We start from the raw sequence: 26,798 nt of genomic DNA, 5'->3' as shown, positions 1-26,798 counted from the left end.
TGCAATTCAAGCTCTTTTGGTGATTAAATTCTAATACCAAATTATCGAATTGTGTATGAACTATTGACACTATTAACCAATCAATTACATGGTAATAATATAATTATTGTGTTTAATCGACACGACGTCTGACCACAATGACTCCGATGCTGATGAATATAACGACGTTCGGCATTATTTGCATCTGATTCGTAATATATTAAGCGTCGATCAAATGCAAAACGTTTTCTTTAGTCGGTCAGGTATTTTCTACCATTGTATCCGATTCTGCTGCTAACAACACACTGACTAGGTTTGCCGTCGGATTCATAATTAATCTCGTCCCAAAATATTTGCATACTCGTATTGCAGCTGTGCGCCACTTGTATTTAAAGTGGTGATCGAACCGACCGTAATCTGTTTGTCGCCATTGCAATATTCATTCCTCTCGGTAGTAACCGTTGCCGGTAAAAACAATGTTTTCCTGTTAAATTATAAAATCTCTCATTGTAACTCTTATTGAAATATAATAAAATAAAACGCAAAATTATATAAGTGTAGTTTTTAGTTTAAGCACTTCCAAGTGGCCAGAAAATGTACGATAATGACCTAAAATGAAAATTTATTTACGCTTTATTATTCGTAATAATAATCCTTTTAAACTAATTTGAATTAATTACAAAGTGAGTTTAACCTCCAAGATGAACGTATTAGGATTTCTTCTTCGCACTACTGATGATGGTAGAAAAAAGCAAGTGCTTGGAGTATAATTAAAGTTATAACTTTACGCTCAATTTAAGGGCAATCCAGATTTGCATTCATTCAGCGAAGTTATTCGCCATAGCGTCACCCATTTTCTCAAAAATAATTTTAAGATTTAATTACGTATGTTAACAAAATAATACGAATTAATATATTTAAATAATATACTATTATCAAAAAAACAAATTAATATTAATTTTAAATACTCAGAATCAAGACAATTATTATTTTTTTTAAATATATAAAATATTCACAATATCAATATTTTCACCATTAAAATATGTGTTATTTTATTTATTTAACAACTGAATTCTATTTATCTATAAAATGTAGCTTATGTTGACACAAAAAATATAAAATTATATAAATAATAAAAATATTTTATTTAGTTCACTAAACATTTATTATTTTTCTAAACTTAATTCTAAATTCTTAAAACATTACTTATATTAAAAATAATGGCCACTGACAATGAATAAATTGTCTATGTTACAGTATATTATTTTAATTTTTAAATTGTTAATTTCGTTTTGAAATAAAGCATTTATAACTCATAACCATCTAAATAAATTACTTAATTTAGATCAATTGCGCACGTTGATTAAAATCTAATCAAAGTTTAAGTATAATTGAATTCCTCCAATAATGAATATGAAATAGGTCGTCTAGCGATTAGACTGTGCATAACCAAATCCACTTTGAACAAAAATACTTTGAGTTCCGGACCCGGTGCGTTGTGTTTAAAGAGGAATTTATTATTGTAGTTCAAACTCAAGGGATCAACAACCACGAGTATTTTAAGTTAATTGTTTTAGAGCCAACGACTGCCACTGCTACCGGCAGTGCCTTACAGTACCAGTAATCTCCTGTAATTTATATAATTTCAACGTTTCGAATAAATAAGTCCGAATGAGTCCAATGGGTACTCGGGACGATAAGAGGGGATGTGAATCTCTGGAGAAGAGAGAGGACGGGAGAAGACGCCAGCGGTATTAACTTTTGTGCCATGGCAAAACGTCTTATTTGCATTTAAACGGGCCCCACGGTTTTTGCGTGTAATCCCCCCGGACGAATGGCACAGCAGTGAGTGGTGTACGGGTAGTAGCGTTCTAGAAGAGAGGAATTTCTTCTAGTCAAGAATTATATCCGGCCGACCCCGTATTGGAGTCCATGATTCTTTCACGTCGGCAAAGTTTTCAGCCGTCCCTTTACCCCCGAAGGGGAGATAGCTTTTCTTTTTGGCCGCAGAAATCCAAAGGGCGATATATTTTTATTAACTAACTTTCCGACCCGTCGCTTCCAATTGTCTCCACGACAAAGGTGTGTGTGCGTAGTGTAGTATTATAGACGTTGCTAAAACGAATTCCGTTTCGCCTCACGTCGTTTCACAATAATTATCAGTATGGTAATATTAATAATATTGTCATTGATATTATCATATAAATAATACTATATGGACTTAAATATAGGACGTTAAATAAATATTTAGTAGGTAGTAGGTACTGGTTACGTATTAAAATAGATACCTATCGAACCACATATATTGTGGAGTCCCAGAAAACGTTATAAAAATCATATCTTCTATAATTCACCTCATTATATATACTTAACTAAAAATATGTATCTAATAAAGCTCTACACATCATCAAGTCAAAAAACTATTAAAAAATTATAGCGGTTTTAAGTGTACCTAGTATAGAATTATTGCAGAAATATTATTTCAAATACTTTTTTAAATTAGATTAAATTACATTCGTTGTACTCGCTATAGATATTGTATAGGTACATATTATAGTTATTTTGTAGAGTGTAGAAATAATATAAAATCAGTAAAAATTAAATTTTATTTTTTTATTAAATTGATTCTTGTTTAATTATTAAAAAATGTAAATTTAATAAAAAAAAAAAAAAAAAAATGAATAGATATTAATAATTAATGTATCACACCAGGTATGTATATATCTGATGTTAAAATATTTTCTTATTAAATATAGTTTATTTTAGGATACCTAGTTGTCAATGTATGACAAAGTAGCGATAAGGATTTAATTCATTTGATTTAGATATACAATATAATAATATTATGACTATGAATGCTCTAGCAATCTAGGTCCTAGGACGAAATCAATTTTTCTTTTATTTATTTAATTTAACGAAATAAATAAGAGGAAATTTACTATTAAACTCAATTTTTATACTAGGTACTTTTCCGTTAATATATTAATAAACTAGGAAAGGAATAAATCGTTTGCTATTATTAATTTAATTTTAATTCAATAAACAATTTTTTTTTCTAACCTATAAAACATAAATATCACCAAGAAAACATTGCCGTCTTTTTAACCAATTTAAAGGTATAAAATAGATATTATGATCCTTTAATTACTGTTATCAATAAATATATAGTTTTATATATTTTTATCTATTTTATATTACCGTTCAACTACGACTATAAATGACGATTGTTTTTAATAAAATAATAACACAACAATTATAATAATATCATAAAATAAAATAGAGTTTTTAATTTATTATAAGTCTCACATAATATATAAATCAACAATTAGTAAAAATAAACTTTTAAAACAGCCATTAGAAACTTTACGTTCCGTTCGTAAGATATTTTTACATGTAAACTCAATTTTATTTTATTTAATAACTTACCTCTGCTTTAATTACTTGAACGGTGATCATTGGCGTCCAAACACACATTTGTTCGAACGTTTTTACAGTCACGAAAGTATTTAATTTTTAAGTAAAAAAATTTTAATTTTCCAGGGACTTTCTAAAACAACCGTAAATAATAAATTTTATATAATATCACTTTTAGTTTCTAATCAACGTCATACGAATTGAAAACAAGCCGGTTTACCATATTTTGTACATTTTATAAAGGATCCTCGCAATGATTATTCTATAGTTATGCATGAACTTGATCTCATCTTACTGGTAGACAGAGTTTCAACGATTACGAAGAATTTTTGAAAAAAAACTGGTGGATATTGATACCCCTTCACTTCTTTCGTTGTTCAATTTCAAAGTTATTTTTAGCACCACTTAACACGATGTTCTTTTCGTAGTTTCTGTGCACACCATCAATTATGGAATAAATAACCCTCTGGACCCGCATGATGCGGATATTCTAATAAGAGCACTATTTATCAAAACTGAAAAAATTAAGATTAGATGTGTTACTACTTCTACTATATATGTGTTATCATCGTACTTTATACTGTTTTTGCAATAATATTATTATCTTCTATAAACTTATGTGTATCATTTGTAGTAATTATTCAAATTGTAAATTATACTGTTTTAAATTTTTGTAATTTACTGGTGCGGTATAAGGGTTAAACATTTGAAAATTTCACAAAATGTGTACTTTGATTAGTAGACACTTCTAGATATTCTATTTTATTTCAAGGTCATTGGACTTAGTAGTATCTCTTAGCGTAATCACATACTGTGTATATTATCACAAAATCAATCGTTGTTATAATTTGGCACTCGTATAATTTACGATGAAAATAATGCTCATTCCTAACTCGTTAACAAATATCAAAAACACTCTCGTGCGGCTACTCGACTATTGGCACAGTAATAATAATACCTTCTCGGTGCTACGGCCAGAGATATAAATCACGAAAAAATCGATAAAGCTCTGAAATAACATTCCGTCTAGACGTCCGTCCTGTTTTGAACTGAATCACAATAAAACGATGAAGAAAGACGTGACGGCGGTGTGTACGCGAGACGCGGTGTGGCTGTATGCTACATTTAAAATAGTTCAAAAAAGTTTTGGTTTTCGACGAAACGAGAAGTTTTTTTGTACCCCGGCACAATTAGCGGAACAGACAACTGGAATTAAAACCATAAAAAAAAAAAAAAAAATGAATAATGGATTGCAATATTACGTTTCTTAAGCATCATGTATGTGTGTGTATAATGTATATAGCGGTGGGGTGAGGGTGTGCTTTGCAGTAAGCATATGAAAGAAAAATATGAATTGTATTATTCTTAGTATTAAATTAATAAAAAGAAATATCAATTTAATTAATTTAAATAAATATATTATTCGTTTTTTTTTTTTTTTTTTGTGAACAACAATAATTGGAATCGTTAAAACGTATAAAATATAATATAGCCACATAAATTATGTAAATTATTAACGAAGGATATCACGATAACTACCCATTGATTTGTATTAACACAAAACAAATATACATTTCAATCATAATTTCATTACGTGATTATTAATTTAAATTCAATACACCACAGAATAATTTATATCGCTTTTTCTGTATCTGATATGTAACACCAATGATATGGAAATAACAGGAATAATATTAAAAACATTTAGGGCTTTTAAAACCAATTAGGTAATTTATTATTGCATGCAAATAATGGAAATATATGTGACTATCATATTTTAATATATTAATATTTATTATATTATACGTTAATAATAATAAAAATAACACAATATTTAATCATCTACATAAATGACTTTTTTTTTATAACCTATACTTTTACTTAACAATGTCAAACATTTTTTACATTTAAAAAATCATAACGAAATTTTAAAATATTTTAATTTATTTAAAATTTCGAGACATCATAAAACCTAATTATATCAAAAAAACTATAAGAAAATATTCTGTTTCAATTGTTTTATTGATATTGTTTTTATTTTCAAGTGGAAAAATAATAGTTTTACAGGAAAAACGTTATAGGATAAATACGTAGGTAGTAGGTACCTATGTATTTAAAATCCTCCTCTCCATGGTTCTATTCGGAAACTGTTGAATATTATATGAGTACCTATCAGTTTCGATTTTAAACATGCAATTTTGTTATTGCATAATATTTCCAAACATTAATTCGTTGATACACGAACGTGCAATTTGGTTATCATTCAATACCATGTGTTATAAAATACACCTATACATGACAGTTGGACAAAATGAAAATATGTGGAGACATGTTATTATTATTATTTATTTTTTGGAGTTTCGATATATATATAAAAAAAACTCGACATAAAAAATATTATAATGTGCACTGCAAATGATTACACGGTGTGAAAGTCACATTTTTTTTTTTTCATCAGATTACGTGTGAACATTACCTTATTTTATTATCATACCAGTGGTTTATACAATCTGGTGTTCAATCGTTCTTGTACCGGTCTATTGCATAGTTAATATATTCGGGAAAATCAAATGTATTTTAAATGATGACGTTATTATACACACATATACGATACGTATATACTGTTATAATAATAAAATGTACAAAATCACGTGATAATATAAATAGGTACCTACTACAATAATATAACATTATTATAATCACAAAGATAAACACAATGTGCACAATAACTGGTATAGGTGCGTAAAAAACTGCATCTTCGTGGAAAATATAAACATGATTTCTGTGTAAAAATGGAATAAACTGTACTGTGGTTTTCGAGTGATATTAATAATAATAGGTAATGTATTATACTAATAAACGTGGTATAGGTAATGTGCATTAGCTAGGTACCTATACAATTGTAATAATATAAGATTCGATCTAAATAATAATATACTAAAATACCCAAGCGGTAGATATAATACATAACGTAATATTATGCATAAATAGATATAGGGTAAGGCTTTTACGGTTGTTTGTCGTTGTACTCGCGAGACGATATGCGTTTATTACAGTCGGGTACTCGGGTAAGTCGGGTTCTTTGGGGTTATTATGTCGAATGTTGTAAACTATTTAAAATGGTAGCGAAAAACAACAAGAGCCAAAACTATATTACAAAAATATTATTCCTAGTAATACCTATTGTTATCTTAATCGTGACAATTGTGAAATGTCTTTTCGCCCAGCGCGATAACACATATAATTACACTTCAGGATTATGCGGCTGCTCCCCCGGTTCTGAGCTTTTGTTTCCCAAGCGCATTAAACCGCAACAGTTTATCGTTTGTAAAAATTAAATTCGACCACATCCGTCTTTTGGAAAATGATCTTTTCAATGTAAAAACTAGAAAATGCTAACGACTGTATGAAAACCATTGTATTATATACTCAATGAATATACCTATTATCTGTAATGTATAGAATAAATACCAGTTATACTATTTTTGCTGTTATTCAATTCAAACTCGCGACCGACCATGCATTATTATATTATTATAATAATAGGGGTGACCAAAACAATCCATCTGTACACAAATTAATACCAATAGAACGAGACTGAAAAATTATGACATATTTTCCATCTTCAATTTATTATAACATTATTACATATTATAATATTCTTTTGAATTGTATACTTCGTGTATTTTAGATTAAGACTCTTTTTCCTTATTTATTTATTCATTAAAATACTTTTTCAAGTAAGTATTTGAATATTATGTTTACTGAATATATATTTTTTTAATATTTTTTTATTAGTATTTAAAAATGTATTCTGATTTCTAAATTGTTTTCACTCATTTATTCAAACAAGTTTTCCAATAACAAAAAAAAATTGCTACTTTTTATAAGACTGGAAGCTAGGTAACTAATGATAATTATTAATTAAGACATGCCTTTTATAATATAAATACAAAAATAAACAGTGTACTAGTTTTGTTTATAATCATATTTAAAATGATATCTAAGTATTTTTTTTACTTAGTTATTATATCTGTGAACTTAATATTAATGTTTCATTATTATAGTTAAGACATGAACTTAGATAATATATAAAATAGTAAAATATGAGTCTAATTTTGTTAAGATAATATACTAAAATATAAATGTATAAATATAAAAATATGATAAAAATACAATATTAATTTATCAATAGTTTGAAAACTTCTATATTTAGAGAAAGAGCAGCATTTTTTAGTTTTAAAATAAATTGAAATAATTTATCTTTTCTGTAAAAGCTAAATAGTCTTTATTAGTCTTACCTTTAAATAATTCCATCGCTTTTTTAATAGATTTTTAATTATTTTCTTCAAAGACAAAATTACCGATCTAATAAAATTAAAATTAAGGCCGTAATAATATGATGTGGCATCTAGCCTTTTACACTAATTTGGTTTTAATATACTATAAAATATTCATTTTTTATTTATATAGTTAAAATATAAAATAATAGATTATTAGGAATTATACTTCAAATATTAAAATATGTGTAAAATAGAAATAGATCATTTATTGGTATAAGCGATTCGCAAAATAATGGTTAGTACTAAATAAATGTGAAAAAGAACACTGCAAATTACTATACAAATGCATATTAATTATAGACCTATTAATATTAAATTTTAGGTTTTTAGTATTTTTAATCTTTTTTTTATTTTGAAACTAATAAGTTCTTCGTTAATCTAAGAAAGTTGTTTTACTCATTTTTCAAAATTATCGTGTTATTTTTATTATTAGTTATTACTAAATTATATTATTTTTATTATTATCATTAATAACCATGACTGTGTTCTAACCAATTTGGTTTATTTAATTTGACATGAACTCTAGTAATTTGATTGATGATTTTTTTTTTGTTTATTTGATTGACGCATTATAAAGTGCAATGTAAATAATAGTCAGCAGTTTATAATAATAAAACGATTTTATTTTTAAGTGATAAAACTAAAAGTTTCTACGATATTTTTAATTTCTTAATATTAGTTCATACATAATAGGTATACACATTCTTTTTTATTGCCCTTAATTTTCATAATAATATTTAACAATTGTAATAATACCTCAAACAAATACTACTACTAGAACTTAATAAACTGGTATTAAAATTGTAATATTTTGGAATATAATGTGGAAAAATAGTGTTCCCTTGAAAGAAATATATAATTATCAAAATTATCTAGTGGTATATAAAATCTTATATATCTTATATATTATTAAAAAAAATATATATAATAATTATGGTTGTACTCATCATGAGTACTTATAAAATACATAAATTCAAGATACTTAAAATTAACCTGCCCTATATTTGTATTTTATTTATGTATCTATATATGTTTTATTTTTATATTATATTTGTAATTTCATGTGGACCACTAAAATAAGATAAAAAAAAAAGAAACATTCAGGTATTATCCTATATCATTGAGGGTCTGCAAAATCAGCAGAGCCTAAATTAATTTCAAATAAATCAACACATTGCTGGATTAACACCAGTACAGGAACGACGGTGTTATCGAGATACATCCGATTATTTGCAGGGAATCGCCCATAATTTTCAATTTCAATCTTGCTAAATAGCCAATTTGTGGCACTCGTCGTTTAAAAAAATGCCCTTTTATTTATTTATTTATTTTTATTTTTTAACTCTTTAAACCGATCTAAATAAACATTACTTCAACATTCTAATTAACTACTGTGGTTTTGAATTTTTTTTATTAACAAAACTATTGAAATACTTAGTATAACAATTGTAAATTATATCATCAATTGCACATTGTATGTTTAAAAAATAAATTATACTTGGTTATTGAAAATATTTATTTAATTTATTATCTAGCTTTCTAAGTTAAGATCTCAATAGTATACTTATAATAAGTTTATTGATTTTTTTTTATATATATATATATATATATATGTCTATTAAATTTGTTTAAATTTGTTTTCAATAAAATAATTCATGTTAAATAAATTGTGATACCGTATCTAATTCATTAATTTGTTTTAATATTTCATTAATACTTAAAATTTAAATCAACAGTCAATTGAAATACTATATAATGAGGTGGGTAAACAAAACTATACGATCCAACAAAATTGGATTTTAATTTACAATTAATAATTTTGACATGTACGTTGAACTCATGTGTAAATAAAAATGGGGCCCAACGTAAAATATTAATAATAATATTTTTAAAACGGATAAATTGCATTAATGAGGTTTTTGATGAATGTACTTGGCTATGGTTTGGCAATGGTGGAAGTGAAGATTTGTTATTGTTAGATTCCACTTGCGACAATAGTATTACAACTTTTATCATTATTTTTTATTTTTAATATAAATATATTATGTATGAGTATTATACATATTGTATAAACATATTTTTTAAGAGTACTCGACCGACTTAACGAGGTAACCTGTACACTATATAAATCAGCGTCATAAAGTCTGCTTTACATTTGCAAGCTGATGACATAATCGGCAAAGAAATATATTCGAGTGCATTGTACCAAAGAAAATTTCAAACGCCTTTTCTCCGAAGCTTCGATGAAATTCTGAGTCTTTGTACTGCTGGATTATGGGAGAGGGTTTGTACCTGCAACGATAAATATGATATTTTGCTCCTTCAGTGAAAACTTTCCTTGTCCTTTATTTCCCCGTCCTTGCCTCTTTTCTACCACACCGAGCATGTGCTGCTGTTTCACTCACCCCTTTTTCTAGTAAGTCGCTCTCGTAATTTAATTTAGTTTCGTATGAAAGGAAGAAAAATTATCATACGAGCCATGGCTTTCAGGCGGCGTTGAATTATTCACAATAATAATACAGCATAAAATAAGAAAATACCCTTTCTTTGGGCAGCCAATTTAATATTTCCGACAACAGTAACCCGGCATGGCGGCCATTGGTGCAGCCATAATGAACACGTCAGGATCAATAAAGTTTCAGCTCTTTTTAATGTTATCCATCGGTATGCATTAGACCAATATTATTGATGTACTGAATACTGATGCATAAGCCATGATATAAGGTGTATATTATCATAATTAATTTTATTTAAAATGTGGGTGGCACTAAGTTTATTGTTGGTACAACACATTAAATTAGTTGTGTCAAACTGTTTTTGTTTTAAGCAAAACTGACAGCTTATTCAGTTTTAAGAAAAATAAAGTAATATGAGTTATAATTTACACTTTTCATCCGTACTTCTATAACTGATTCATATTTTATATTATTTATGTAAATAATATATTACACACATTGTGATTTCATCTAATAATTTCTTTTGGTATTGGTCGAGTAGACGAAATTAAAAATGGAATCACTGTTCCTTGTAATTTTGTAAGATTTTGTGAAAATTTAATCTTGATTAAATATAATAATGCAAATCTATATTATTATTATTATTTATAAAAATAACCATTAAATTCGTAACGATTGATAGTTTCTAATTACATTAAACTTGAATTTTTAATTCATAAACAATACATTATTGATTGTCCTATAAACATTGATTTAGCACACAATGGTTACCAACAATTTATTGTAAAAGATAACTCATGCAATAAAAAATGCTATTTCATTAATCAACAAATTATTAATTTTTTTTAAAGATATAATACAATTTTTAGTGGGTAGATTAAACATTAATTTACTGTAAACCACAATGTTTAAAGCAAATTGACAAAATTTTTGGTCACTCTATGTTTTGAATATTAAAATTCTTTAAAAACAATAGGTATATATTTGAACAAAAAATAGAAATGTAAATCAAGAAAGTTATTATAAACTTTATTTGAGTCAATAGAATATCCGTAGTAAGTAAATATTGACTCTAGACGAGATTTTAATGAAATTAACTTGACAAATTAGTACAGTTTCGTTTTACTAGACTGTAAGATGTGATAAGATACTTTTAGGTGATCATTTATAATTAAAATACACTGTAATAATTTGAACATTTATGTTTTTAACTTTTCATTTGAAATTCTTCGATTGGCTAAAGTATAATATTTATTTATTTAAATTTCTTCAATAAATATCAACTTTTTTTATCAAATTAGACATATTTTTATCATACTATAGTATTTATCCTCGTTAGTACATCGCTACGCTATACAATATTACGTCTATTTTACGATTAAATGTTTTTAAATTATACTAGTGCCACGTCAGAATTTCAAAATAAAATATTATTATAGCAACAATATATAATATTATATATATATATATAAATTTTTTTTTTTGAATTAAATGCGTACGCGTCAGCATTATAATTTCATAGCAAACAAAATAAATAAATAATTATTCATTGCTATACAGTTACATAAAAAATATAATAATTTGTATGCTTTTCGTTAATTTCATAATTCTTCAGCGCATTGATAATAATATACGTAACTTATTTTGTTTTGAAAACAAAATAAATCTAAGAGAAAATATTCATCAAAGTTTATACTAACCTTCAATTCTGGAAAAAAATCAACCAAGAGTTGAATAGTTAGATGCATTTAATTGTCAAGAGACAGATATATATCTCTTGACAGTTTGACTCCTATATTAGGAGCACGTACCAGTGGTAGGTACTACAATACTTGTTCTTTTCGCCTCATCTCACCCTATTTTGCATCACGTAAAAAACGGGTCCGACATAGTAATTTTATTGCTTTTCTTTTCATATTTCGTCGTGTTTTATGTGCCACGATAGCCGTGTTCTGTTTTCTGACTTTTTTTCCTAAAAATATATTTAGATTAAAAACAATCCACTCGAAAATTGAAGAAGAGAAATCCACAAAACGACAAACATTGTTAGCAGAAATATCTGAGAATAGTAATAATAATAATAATAATAATTAAATCCTAAGGTTCGTTTGATGCTAACTTTGTTACGCCACTATGGAAAAAAGAGACAGGTTGGGATTTATACAGCAAAGAACTGTTATTGATGTTTTTCGTAGTCAAAGACAATAATAATAAATATATATATATAACCTTCTTGATATTTCAATATTTTTTTTACATAGGTAGAATTTTTTTTATCAAGTACGCTTCCACTTTTAAGTGTATTGCATAATTATTTTTTTTTCGTGAAATAATTATAATTCACAGTTGTAATATTAAATATTATTATATTGCATAGGTTCAGAAATGATTCTAGGAGTGGATACATAAAATTGTTTGGAAAAGTGCCTGTTTATTATTTTTATTTTTTTAACGTGTAGGTACACAATGTTCCATAGCACCGCTGATCAGTTTTTCTTAACGATGGGTACTCAATAACCATTTCAAATGCAATAAAGTAATGAAAAAAAAAAAGTTGTTAAATTAATCGATCGATACCTACATAATATTAATGGCTTTAAACAAATTAAGCGAACCATCGAAACGGTAACATTTTATTACACATGGGCCATCAATAAAGTGTAATAGATACTGCGATTGTAAACACAGTAATACATCGAAACTGAATTATGATAGTATTATTACCATGTGAAAAGTGTTTTAATTCGACACGGTGCCATTATTATTTACCGTGACCCGACAATACAACCACCTTTATTATAATAGCAGAGACAATGCATAATAATATTATATTATCGCAATGATATAATTTTATTAATCATTCGTTTCATGCATTGTTATTATGTATATTATGCACCATCAAAACTGCGGTGAACACAATACATTTTTATACCGATCGGCGATCGTTGTTGTGTCAAAAATTATCGATTGAACCGTTTTGTTCTAAAACATTATTATATTGCATACTATATATTAGTCTCAACTTGGTTGAATCAATTATTGCTCTAGATGGACGATTACGCAATACAATATAAGACCGAGAATCCGAATGTACGGTGTGATATCATCATATTATACTTACCAGCCATTTTTATGGAACGCGCGTGTGCGCAGTCGTCAATCATTGTTCGAGCACCGAGACCCAATAATATTATACGACCTTTACGTATTTATTTCGACGTCGCATATTATACATTTTCTCGGCGTGGATCCATCTCCTACTACAACAGCGTGCCACGGCTGGGACGAGAGAGCGACGTGTGGCAGATAAATGTTTCGTCCGACCAATGTGGACACTTTTATCGATATCCGTGCAAAGCTCGCATTGTAAAGTTGCCTGCGGGTTCGTTTTTCTTTTTATCCATCACCGTTATATTAATATCGATTAAGTGCGGTAAATAATATTATAATATTATTCGTTCCATGGCGTCATTATTATTAAAATGTGTTCAAAAAAAAATTTTACGAAATAAGCGAGAATCGAATCTGTACTAGGTACATTTATATATATATATTACATAGAAATAATTTTACTCGAGTACCTGGTGATGGTGGTGGTGTTTTACCTGCAGTTACGTTATTATTATAGCGTCGAAAAATCTCGTTCCCTACATTATCCGTTATAAATTATATACAAAATATGTGCATATTATTATATTTCGTTCGACCAGTATACGGTTGTAGGTGTATTCGATTATTTTTTCACTCCAATGACACATCCCCGATTTATATTGAAACGTATTATTATAATATTGCTGCATCGAGAACCGTAGAACCACGTGTATAATAATAGAATATTTTCCATGTATTGGACAAAAATACCCGCGTCACGGTTATTTATGTTTCTTGTACGTTTCAAGGGTTGTATATAATATAGTCCGTCAGAAGGTCCCAATAATAATGTTTTTATAGTTGCATAGTAGATAATTAATCCAAGTTATACAGCAGCTTTTTATAGTGATATATTGTAACTACTGACCTACCGTTGTTGCAGATCTAATGTGAATGTCTTGTCACACACAATACCTAATTTATAATTACAATAATGTACAATAATAATGTTACAATAAAGATGTAGTTATAATATTTATTAAATATATATATATATATATTTAAAAAAGCAATCAACTATTTTTATCATCCCTAAATTGCCCGCCTACATTATTTTATAATTAATAATATACATATTATATTATTATTGCATCATAGTATAATGTATTGTATACACTATACATATTTGTATTGCATATTTTTAAATTAATTTTATGCGCATATATTTAAATTCGACGTACATCGAACGGGGTTCAACCCAATGTTTTGCACTAAAATTATGCACGTGCAGTGTCTAGACCTAGACAATACAAATTGCTCTGTTTGCTTCAATCGTCAGTTTCTTGCATCTCCATTTTGTCCATATAGTAACATGTGTGTACGGTGTGTACACTGTACACATATAATAATACATAGTGTACTTTTGATGATTTTACTGCATTGCGGGTGTATACCATCGATGGAAACAGTATCTACAGCGAGGAATATATTAAAATGTAATAAAAAACTACATATATTACTTACATATCATTTAAAGAATTGAATTTGCTATTCATGTTTTACCATTTTTTCAAAACTCAACCAATCGTTATAACAGCAGTGTTTCAAATATTCTAACATAAAATATTTTTTCATATGCATGCTAGTTTAATTTAAATAGCATAGTATTAAATTGTAGTGTAGTCTATAAGTGTAAATTTAATATTATTATGCAGTTATTGATAATGGAGTAATTTCAATTATTGCTCATAATATAATGAAAGATATTATTGACCCATTTTAGTGTTTAAACATAATATCAAAGGTTATTTTTAGGGTTTTTTATATTTTTTTTTATTTACTATTTAATTGCTTCAAAAATAAATTTGAATTTTTATATTTACTATACTTATTAATTAAATATGCACGTATTTTTTTTTTTTTTTTTGTAGTAACAACGTTATTGACAAATTATTTAAAATGTATTTTTATAGACGACACAGTAAATATATTATAACTATACCTACTCTGTTTCAGTTAAAAAACGTAGTTGACAGCCAACTATTATTACGTAGGGGGCGTGGCTCCATTATAGTACTATCGTATACACGATATATACGTGTATAGATTATACAGGGTAGAATCACATATTATGATTGACTTGGTAGAGATACACAAACGGATGTTGTCTGACAACTGCTCGATGAAAACGGGTAGCTGCCGATTACGTTCCTTAACTTGAACAGAGTATGTTTGTTTTATTTTAGATTGATTTATTTGATATTAATGCTATTAATATTAATAAGTAAATCATTGGTTAAAATGTTAATTAACTTTTTTTTTTTTCATGAAAGTATTGGCAACTTTTTAAATATTTTGACAAAAGTTAAAGAATGGTTAATTGACATTTTTAAAAGCTACATTAGGTGAAAACAATTTATTCATTTTCTATTTAATTAATTTGCGTTGTTGCCTTTAATACTGAAATACGTAAACGGTTGTTGTAAGTTGTAAATACTTGTAATACAAACTGGTATACTTAAGTCATAACCTATGTTTTGTTATAAATACGTATATGACGTAAGCACAATGTACACAATATCAAATATGTATGCATTTGAATAATTAAACAAGTTCATAAACTTAGTGCTCACATATTATGAAAGAAATTGTTCTATTTTTTTTGTAGATATATTAAGTAAGATATTGCTAGAAAACAATTGTTGAATTTTCAGTAAAAAGGTATAAGCAATTAAACTGATGTAAAGGACCATGGTTTTAAAAATATCGTACATAAAATGGTAATCTAAAGGTTTGTTAGTTATTTGAAGTTCAATATTTCTTACATTTATCTCTTGGATTAACGTTAACTAATTCTCAAAAATAATTTTTACCTCATCTACATTACACTTATCTATAATTTAAAACACTGAAGTTCAAACAGTAAGCACAAATCATTTATTGACTACCGGAAAAAAATGGTTTTCCAATAATTGAGGACAGAAAAGGATTATGTATTATTTACCTTTTTAGGAATACTTCGATATTATTGTTATCGTGTATTAAAAATGATTTCTATTGTTAAAAAAAAGAAATGTATTTATTTTATGTATAAATATTGTTATTGTTAACTTGCATCTTCACTGATAAAATAATAATTATATTAAGTTATGACGTGTTAGTATACGGATGGGTATTATTTCATTATGCAATAAATTGGCTTTTGTTAGCCAACGCATGTGAAATCGTAAAATATGATAATATCTCAAAAAATAAAATGAATTTAACGCATTTAGATAATCTAATCTTCGTCTGAAAATAATTGTCACCACCGCAAAATATATTATAAGCGTCGTACGCACTCGTGTTCAACCCATTATTAACGGTTACACGTCCTATACCTACACACCTCCAGTTTACATCGTATTATTATATTTTCATCTCCAGTCGCGCCAATAATAATAATAATAATAATATATAATTGAAACACACGTACGCGTTGACGAACGACGACGACGATGGTGACGACGTATATAAGTAGTTTAAGGATTATGCGGCGACCGGAAGGCACGTCGTCATGACGTGTGGATACGACCTATGCGCGCACACTTGCTCGGCCGACGGGCGGATTACGTGAGACCTTTTCCACACCCCGTTTTACAACACCGTCGTCGACAGTATTATATTATTATGATATCGTATCGCACAACACTCTCGGCAGACGGTGTCGGGACCGTTTGGGAATTACGTGAAGGGTTATACCACTCCTGGTGGTGTGCAGCATATTACATGTTCGTACGTTGTTAGCGACGGACCGTCTACGGCAGAGTATATATCTCCGGGGTAGGTTACCCCCGAACGGTTAAAATCGTAGATGATCTGAAGGCGTTTGGAATCTTAGGGCCACGATCTCGTAATTAATTTATAGTAGTGCTTGCTGCTCGTCATACAGATAATAATATTGTCGGAGTGATTTATTTTTAAATATTTTCAGTCGACGTCCAACAGATAAATAGTGCGTTCTCTTATCATAGTAGATCAACGTTTCTCAACCCGTGAGTCGTAAATAATATTATGATCGAGTCACCTCGACGTTTTAAAAATAGAAAATAATATTATTGTTTTTTTTTTTTATAAAAAAAACTCGAATACCTACTTATTAGTATTTGAAAATTGATGTATTAATTATTATAAAACAATAATAATTATTATTATTATTATTATTGAAATGCATTACTTAAATACTCGTAAACGGTACTCAGTACAACATTATTATTTCTCTACGTGTCATTTATAAAATTAAATGAACAAGTGCCTAAAGTATATTAAAATAATTAATATAAAGCTAAATTTTGTTTAGCTATTGTAATATTGATAAATTATGTGTTTTGTGGGAGCATATTAAATTTATTTTAAAAAAAAAGGTTGCGTGAAAAATCGGCTAGATATCTCGTGTGCATTCGTGCCACTCATAGATACACTATAGTTGAGTATACTTTATTGTAATCATGAAAATGTATTTCTTAGATGATATTAGGTTGATTAGTTTATTAATCAACTCTTGTTTTTTATATTGACACCTAAATTTATTCTTAGTCGAATAGTTTCAATTCTACAAATATCAAGGTACATGATATATATATGCTAGCTAAATTATCCAATTTCGTTCGAGTGTATTTTTGTTGTTTTTTTCATAGTTATTATTTTAAAATATTATATGTAAAATTTTTGAGCGAAAAATAGTTTTTTTACTGTATCAGTATTTTATGTATTTTTATTGTTTTATTTCTTGTATATAGTTTTTTTCATTCTTCCTTCAGGCAGCAGTATTACCAGACTATCAGTAAAGCTTATACGTGAACAGGCAACGTATAATTGGCTATGTGAGAAACAGTCATTCCTTAAATCCACTCCTGCCACTTTCAAAGAATGCCTTTGCGCTCTGTTAATTATTAATGGTTAAAAAACAGTGTTACAGTTTTTTTATTAAGTTTAGTTTGTGAAAAATGTACACTTTGCTTCGATTTTTTCTTCACAGTACTAATTCTAGTGAAGACGTATTGTTGAAGATTTAGCTTGTCAGTGTAATTAAACAGTTGACCCCTCTGCGTGATTGGTTAAAATATTTTAAATTTAAAAACGTCACTAACTGATGTAAGTTCTATACTTTTATGGCAAAAGCGAGATTATTATGTTTATAACACAAATAATTTGAAACTATATCGTCATAAGATTTGTGTTTTTGAAATTTTTGAATAAATTTAACATAACAGTATTTTGTGTAAATGGTTTATTTCTATTAACGTAAAATATTACGGGTTCTCCCAAAGTGTGATTGATTTCCTGTACATTCAATTGAATTGGAACTTTTTTAATGGCTTGTCAAAAATCTAATTATTTTCCGATCAAAAATAGGTACTTCAAACACATTATAAATAACTCTCTGACAACATTATGTTCATTTTTTATTATATATATATTTTTTTTTTGTTTTACAATAGTGCATTATTAATTGAAAAGCCATAGAATTATAAATTTATAATTATTATGAAAATGATCTAGGGAATGACTATATTGATTTATTTTTAATTATTTAGCATTCAAAGTTCCCTTATAGTATTATGCTTTTATGTATCATAATTATTACCATCTAACGCATTGTATGTGTATATAGTTTAAACTAGATATAACTCTTACTTTTGGTTATTAATTAATTTTATTATTATTATTAAATTATTTGAATTTTGAATTTTACTTAAATGTTTAGTATAATATGTATCCATCATCAGCAGAAGAAATAATTTACTCGATAGTAAATACTAAATTGAATGTAAAATATATAATTACAATAACATATACACCCAACATAACCACCAGAGTTCATATTCAAATAATTAATTCGTCTGAGTAATTATTTTATCGGAACTGTTTTATATAATATATTATGCATATTTGTCTACAATAATTTGAAATAAAAAATATTTGTTCAAATACATTTTTAAGATACTTAAATTCATTAAAATTGTATTAAAAAAATTTAAAACTTTTTTTGAACAATATATCTACATGGTGTTAAAACTTTCAGGGAATGTACATTCGTATACTAACTAATATACTTACAAAAATTTAAAAAAAATATATCAATCAAAAATCTATTGTTGTCTGTCAATAATATTGAAAGTACATAAACATATTTTACTTTGCAATAAATTTATACAATACATTAAGTATATAACTGTTCTTGAAATAATAATATAGAAACTATAAAATATCTATTAAAAATAATATCGACTATAATATAATTATTTATGCATTGGATTTTGTAAAGTTAAATTTTATAATATTTTAACTATTAAAATATATTGTCTAATGTTATATTCTATATTCATGTTATTCAATAATTGTACACAATATTATAATAATTTAAAAAATAATGTTTTCTATGTAAAGACAATTGTGGTCAAACAAATTTGTGGTTCCACGTACTAAATATTGGTACAGAAATAAATTCTGATATAAACATATTTATGTTTGACGGGGCTAAATAAACGTTATCAGGCCCTTCAAGGTATTTTTTTTGTTCTTCTAAAATCTAAAAATGTGCAAATTATGAAAATAGTCATGCAAATTGATCCTAATTGCATGTTTATTGTTTTCGTAAAAAAATTGCAATAGCTTGAAAGTGGTGGAATGGTGGTTGAAAGGGAAATGAATGTTTGTATGATTATAATATTATGTCTAATAAATGATAGTACAGCTGTACTTTTATTATGAATAATATTTGCATTAATCACGGTAAAACTTTGGAATTTGTACATGAATATAATTTTAGAATATATTTGTAATTGCATTTTACTTAAGTTATATCGTTCTAAAAATCAGAGTTAATTGTTTTACTGTAGATAAAGTATAAAATGTGTAAAAATTGAAAATAACAATTCGATCTACACAAAAAAAATAAATAGATCGTTTAAAAATTAACATATATATAATTCAAAAAGCATAACAGCGTGAGTTTAGATAATTTGTACAATAATGCATAATTAATTGAATAATATAAAAATTTTAATTTACTACAATGCCTATGCCTCTATGGAGTAACATATTAAATAACATACGGCTGTAGTGTAATTTAATTTCGCTGTTTATTAATTTATTATAATATAATTTATAAGTCACACATTTCTTTAAGAAAAATTATTAATAGTTATTTTACTGTGAAATTCAAACTATAAAATAATACAACACTATAGATGTGTATATTAAATATTATAATATGGTTTTAATGCGAATAAAATAAGTTTATAATTAAACGTAAGAAATGATTTTGTATTTTATTTTTATAATATTATTATGACACGTTGGCGGTATATTGCAATTAATTTTTATAAAACTATTTTACTTAACATTCAGATGACTGGTAATTGAAATGTTTTACTATCACGATCACGGTTGGTAGTTATTACAATATGCATCTATGACATCTCTTTAGGACCTTTCCGTTACTTAGCTGCAGTTTGAAAAAGCGTCCTTTGCAATATAATTCAACAGTTACAAGTACACAACTGTACTGACGTTTTTGCATAGGCCCAACATACTACACGGTGTCTTTGAAGGGAACTGTCTAAATGTTGATTAAATTAAACATAAACACGAAAAAAAATAACGAATTTAGCACCAACAATCTGATGCACACTCTTGTATCTCATACATAATTATATATATATTATTATGTAATGGTAGGCGTTATTACCATTATTTTGTATTTATATTATTAGCTTCCATATCTAAAGGATTGTTTACACTTAAGACACATAATATATAAGATTAATTTTATGTTTAGAAGGATATGGTTTGTGTCCGTGAATAACGAAGGGAAAAAATTATAACGCGTAAGCTCAGTTGACCAAAATAGTTTTGCTACTATCGTCAATATGCAAATATACAAATGCAGTAGCTCGATGGTCACATATAAAGCTATGTATAAAATATATGTATGTACAATAGCTATACGAATACGGCGGATATCGTAAAGGAATTTATGTGCATAACTTGGATTTGTTTTTCTCTGTTATTCACTTTAACTATTTTTCTCTACACACCACTCTTACCAGTTTTGAGGGGTAATACGAAATGAAGATAAATACATTTTTACACACATACTCATACTCAAATACACACACCCTACCAATGTTTTTCATTCGGTTTTGGTTGAACAGCCGTTAAATACCTCCGCGAGGCCTGCCAAATTTGGTTAACTGCGCCCAAACACGCCATGTGGTCATTAAATGAGAATTTCCCTTACCGTCCTTTAATGCCTTACGATATATACTATATAATATACACCACTCTACTAGAAATACTGTGCCGGAAAACTTTTCTTTAGAATCATAATAAACTTTAAATCGATAAACTCAAGCCCTATACACGGGGAAGCATTAACAATAAATAATAATTAGGTACGCGTACGTTAATATATAATCTACGTTAAAATAGTGCAATCATAATACGTATTGTTTCCCGTGAAACCGCTATATTGAATTAAACAATACATCATTTAAATAATTTGAACAGAAAATAATACCCATTTTTTAAATACTATTTATTATTAATAGATATACGTTTATAGATACTATAGACTTGCGGATTGTTTTTGATCTCTAGTACTATATATATATATAATATACATTTTAAAATTTTTGCACTTTTTGTATTTTATACGTAACGAAATAAAATATTATTCAAGCATATAACATTTGATTTATTATGATGTATATTATACATAAGCAGTGACTTCACGGCACACATTTAATTAATGCTCTTATTTTTGTAGTATTAGGAAAGTTATGAAATATTTTTATAATTTTTTATGAAATATTGTTTTTTAAGAAATAGTGATAACATCATAGTAATAATTAGTTAAAAACAGTTGTGTGACCTATAATAATCCAATCCTTCAAACCAGCGGAAAGTCGCTAGCATTATTACTATTATTTCCTTTTACATAACATAAAAACTCAAACACCATTCATTCCTAGTTTGTATATACAGAGCTCAAATTTAATTTAAAAAACTCCTTTTATTAAAACCAAAATAATGTATAAATATAAAAAATAATAATACATGTAGATATATTATAGTCAAAGAACCATATTGCACTACGACTGTGTACTCATTACTTATACGCTTAAAATATCATTTTTAAACATTATTAATAAAGTTTACGACGTTAAAATGTTTATAGCATAAAATGTTGTCTAATGCAGATTGAACTAAATGTTGGTAAATATTCACGTGACTTTAAAATTTGTCATTATGTAAACAGTTAAAAAGTCGTAACATTGCTAAGCTTAATGAGCTAATATATTTTGTTGCTTTCGTGAAGTTACTCGTTTGAGTATTTGATGAAACGCTATAATCAATTTCAACTTAATGGTAAAAACGTATTTTCGTAGATAGTATCGTGTATCCACTAAACAGGAAATCACTGATAACACGCACGTTCGTTAAACATATTATAATAATGTCGTTGTAACGATGTTTTAAAAGCGAGTGAATGTCTAAAAAAAAAAATCAGTCCTAGTTTGTTTGTATCGCACCAACACCGACGCGCGTAATAAAAGCTATCTCTCGGCAAAACCCATAATCATAGCTCGAACAATATAAATTTACGGTCGTATGATGTAAATATGGCATGTTTTTAAATTAAAACATCATTTTTATATTTTTACTAATAAAATCAAATCCAACCAATAGTACAGGAAATAATCAAAGCGTTACTTACGTACCTGATTGAAATGAATGATTTTGTAAGGGACAATAAAATATGCAATATTATTTAGTTCACTTGCTATAATAGATCTACGAAGTATATCGTTTGTTTTAATATAGTTTTTCTTGTGATGATTTTAGGTGTCAAAAAGAAGTCACTGCGGCAATGATGGGCAAACAGACGATGGATCTGTTCGGGCTACAGATATGCAGAAAGAAACATGCGCTGAACAAAACAAACATCATTTCTGAAATCATCTGCGAGAAACGTCCGAAGGATCGAAATCGAATCCAGTTGAATGTTTTAATAGCACGTGCTGTAATATAATAATGTTCCACGATATAAACATTCTTCTTTTACGCGTGTGCACGTGACATTGTAAATATTTGTCTTAGTTATTATAATAATAAAAACGCTGTGCCATAATATTATTATATCCCTCCAAAAACGGTTTCTCGGTCGGTTAAATTTAATTAAAACCACCTACGCGACGGCAGTCCGCATAATCTCACGTGGTTGTCGGTCTAGCCTATTTTGGTCGTTCGTATTGTTCGACGAAATTCTGAATTTTACTCGTACAGCGCTCGTAAAACTCGCTGATGGCGTTTGCGGTACCATGCACTCTAATCGATACGCGTATATTACGAATGGCTGTGTTACTATACGCACGTATACAATGCATATATACACCATGTCTTGTTCAGAATGAAAGAGAAAAAAAAGAAAAATCCTCCATCTCAACACGGCTTCATTTCGAGGGTTAATCAGTCACGTTGAGCGGACAACGAAAAACGCCCGTTTGACCCTATCGACGATAATAGAGAAGGCTCGGAACCTTACCCGTCTCGAGAAAACTTTTAAGTTAATATATATATATCTATATTCATATAATATTGCATTTAATTCGGTCGACGTTATGAAAGTGTTTGACAACACGTATTTATCACAATAGTCATCTCCTATCGGTCATTTATGTAATACATATTGTTGTCAAACAAGAATATCAAAGGTACGACAAACCGTTCTTTATTGACCACTTATAACTTCCCAATTACCACTCAATTTTCGTTACGATTATTGTTCGTTTAAGTTTAGATGTACCCGTTTCTCCTGTTTGGAGGAAAAGTTTAACGTTATGACTCATTGCTCTCTCTCACGCATCAACTTCCCTCCCCACATACACATACACATACACCACAACAACGAAAAAGGCTCTGACCGTTGTCAGACACAATATCTCATATGTTCAGTATGACAATTTATGAGCTTGAAAGGTGCACCGAATAGTGAAATCGTTCATTTAAAATACTTCGAGTCGAAGAAAACGTTTCTGTGAGTATGGGACTGCAGACTTCTTGACAATACTATAATACAATAACTGATAATATTATATTGCATCCGAATTATAAAAAAATATGATAGCAGTATTGTTGCTTTTAATAGAATAAATGGTATAATACATTTTGGATACGTAATTTTATTATTTTTCGACTAAGAGAGAGTATGTAGGTAAGTGCCACTATTTGTCAACTATATATGACCTACATAGAAAATATTCGATCAGCATAATCAATCTTATGTTGTTAGCCTTTAATATTAAAGTGAATTGACCTATTATCAAACTTAAAGATAAAACCATTACTTAGAATACCTTTTATCAATATTTGAATTAAGTTGAGTTATATATATGCAAAATATTTTAAAGAGTATCCCAAATGCTAATAATTTGATTTAAAATTAAACTATCAATACAATTCTATCAAATAACATAATACATAAAAATCTCACCTACAAGTTTTGTAACAGATTAATTAATTAAGATAGTATTCAAACAAACAACACACGATTTACGAGTCAGACTTTGACAATAAATAGTGAGGTGACATTTTCAAAATGTTCTCAGATATTTTTCTCAATTTATAATTAGTAATATCTAACACATATATTTATAATCAAGTAATATGTATAATAATATAGCATCAAATATTTTATTATTTCTGTTATTTGTTTTGTTAAACAATACAAAATAGTATCATTGTTGGTCAATATCGTATAAAATATGTACCGTACTATATATTTTGTATATTTAAATATTAAATGAAAAAACTACTATAGCTAAATAAATAATAATTATTTATGCTAAAAATAAAGTATGCAGATTGGAATAAACATAATGCTGTACTATAAAAATGTGTCAGATATGAGGTATTCAAAGATCACTTATAAAATAAAGCATAATTGGTATTCCAGTATTGATAGTAATTATAGTATTTCTCTCAATAAAAAGGACTGTTTTTGTCCATTGTTTTATTTAATATTTTTATTATTTTTAACTCTGACATTTAAATATTTAAGATTTTAAAAGCTTATTATTGTGCTTTAATACAATTTAAAAAAATACTTTGAATTGCTCTATTTTCACTACAGAATTCACATTCAATTGATATTTTGCCAACATTCTTTTAGATTTACATATTATAACGTATAATAAAAAATATTATGAATAATAGGTATAGTACTTATTGACTTTTTAACTATTTTGTGTTCATAGTTAGTTTAATTGCACTATTATGATGTATATCACATTTTCGTTGAAATTATATTATGTATAATATTATGTTATATTAGTATTAAAAGTTTGTGTCAATGATTATGTCTAGATACCGGCTAAATAATGATAATATATTATGAAATAATATAATTTGTAGTAATTTGGTTTTTTTCGAAAAATCGAACCATTTAACTTTTTTCAATAACTAAAGCTACTTAATAATTATACTACATAATTTCATAATAAAACTGGCTTCATATAATATAAAAAGTGTTTTGTCATAAATATTATAGTCTGAGGAGTAAATAATAGTATTATTATCAACCCGTGATCATAATTATTATTAATTATTAACAATATATTTAATCAAATAATATAAGAAATGTGGTCGAGGAATACAAATATCCGGTTTTGTATTATCCAATTTATTTTAATTAAAACTCACTTATTCTTACTAGAGATTTATGATTAATAAAATCAGAAATAGAGTTATTTTTTGCATCATTATTATTTTTTATACTAATTGGAAGAAAAACAATAATATTATATAAATAATAATTTAAACAATGCATATTACATCAATATATTATATTTAAGCTTTAAAAATAATTTTTTTCAATTAATACTTATATAACTTCAACCATATTAATTATTATATTTTTACTAAATAATTAAGTTTTGTTTAAAAATTATTTGAATAATCAATGTTACTTTTATTTTAAGTCTTCAAAATTAAATGCATATTTTATTTATTTATCTTATTAGTTGTAAAATTATTATAATTATAAAGTATAATTTTCATGCAAATCGGGAAGTATGTATTTCCTTAAGTTTAATGCAGATGAAAAAAAATAACGTCCATCTCAAAAATTAATGAATAAATTAACACTAAGATTTTTTTTTCTCTTATTCATAAACAACCGGGAGTTTTCAATGTATTTTTTGAAATATTACAATAAATCATGGCATAGAAAACGTGAGTTATGATATAGTGAGATTTTTTTTTTTTTACAACGAACTTTAATTATTTTAAAAAGTAAGTATATATTATTTTTTTAAATTTAAGATGCATAGAATTTAAAATTTTTATTGTTGATTTTTTACCCTTGGGGTTGAACTACCAATTTTCACACTTTATCAAACATTATAGATGTGCATATACATAAAATTCTCCTAATAAAAATATCTAGAAAAGTTAATGTTTTTCGAAATAA

General features: G+C 27.0%; 1 protein-coding gene across 1 annotated transcript in view; it reads left to right on the top strand.

The window, feature by feature from the left end:
- The window catches only part of LOC114126875 (leucine-rich repeat-containing protein 24-like), a 75,662-nt gene extending 50,158 nt beyond the window's left edge, over positions 1-25,504 (top strand). Inside the window, exon 2 of the mRNA XM_027990918.2 lies at positions 23,174-25,504. The gene's annotated coding sequence lies outside the window, so the exon portion shown is untranslated. The remainder of the gene's footprint in view (positions 1-23,173) is intronic.
- Positions 25,505-26,798: the final 1,294 nt, after the last annotated feature.

This window comes from Aphis gossypii, chromosome 2, assembly GCF_020184175.1.
Source record: "Aphis gossypii isolate Hap1 chromosome 2, ASM2018417v2, whole genome shotgun sequence".
In the NCBI taxonomy this organism is placed as follows: domain Eukaryota; kingdom Metazoa; phylum Arthropoda; class Insecta; order Hemiptera; family Aphididae; genus Aphis; species Aphis gossypii.
Note: the sequence above shows the minus strand (reverse complement) of the source record. Positions and strands in the feature narration are given on the sequence as shown.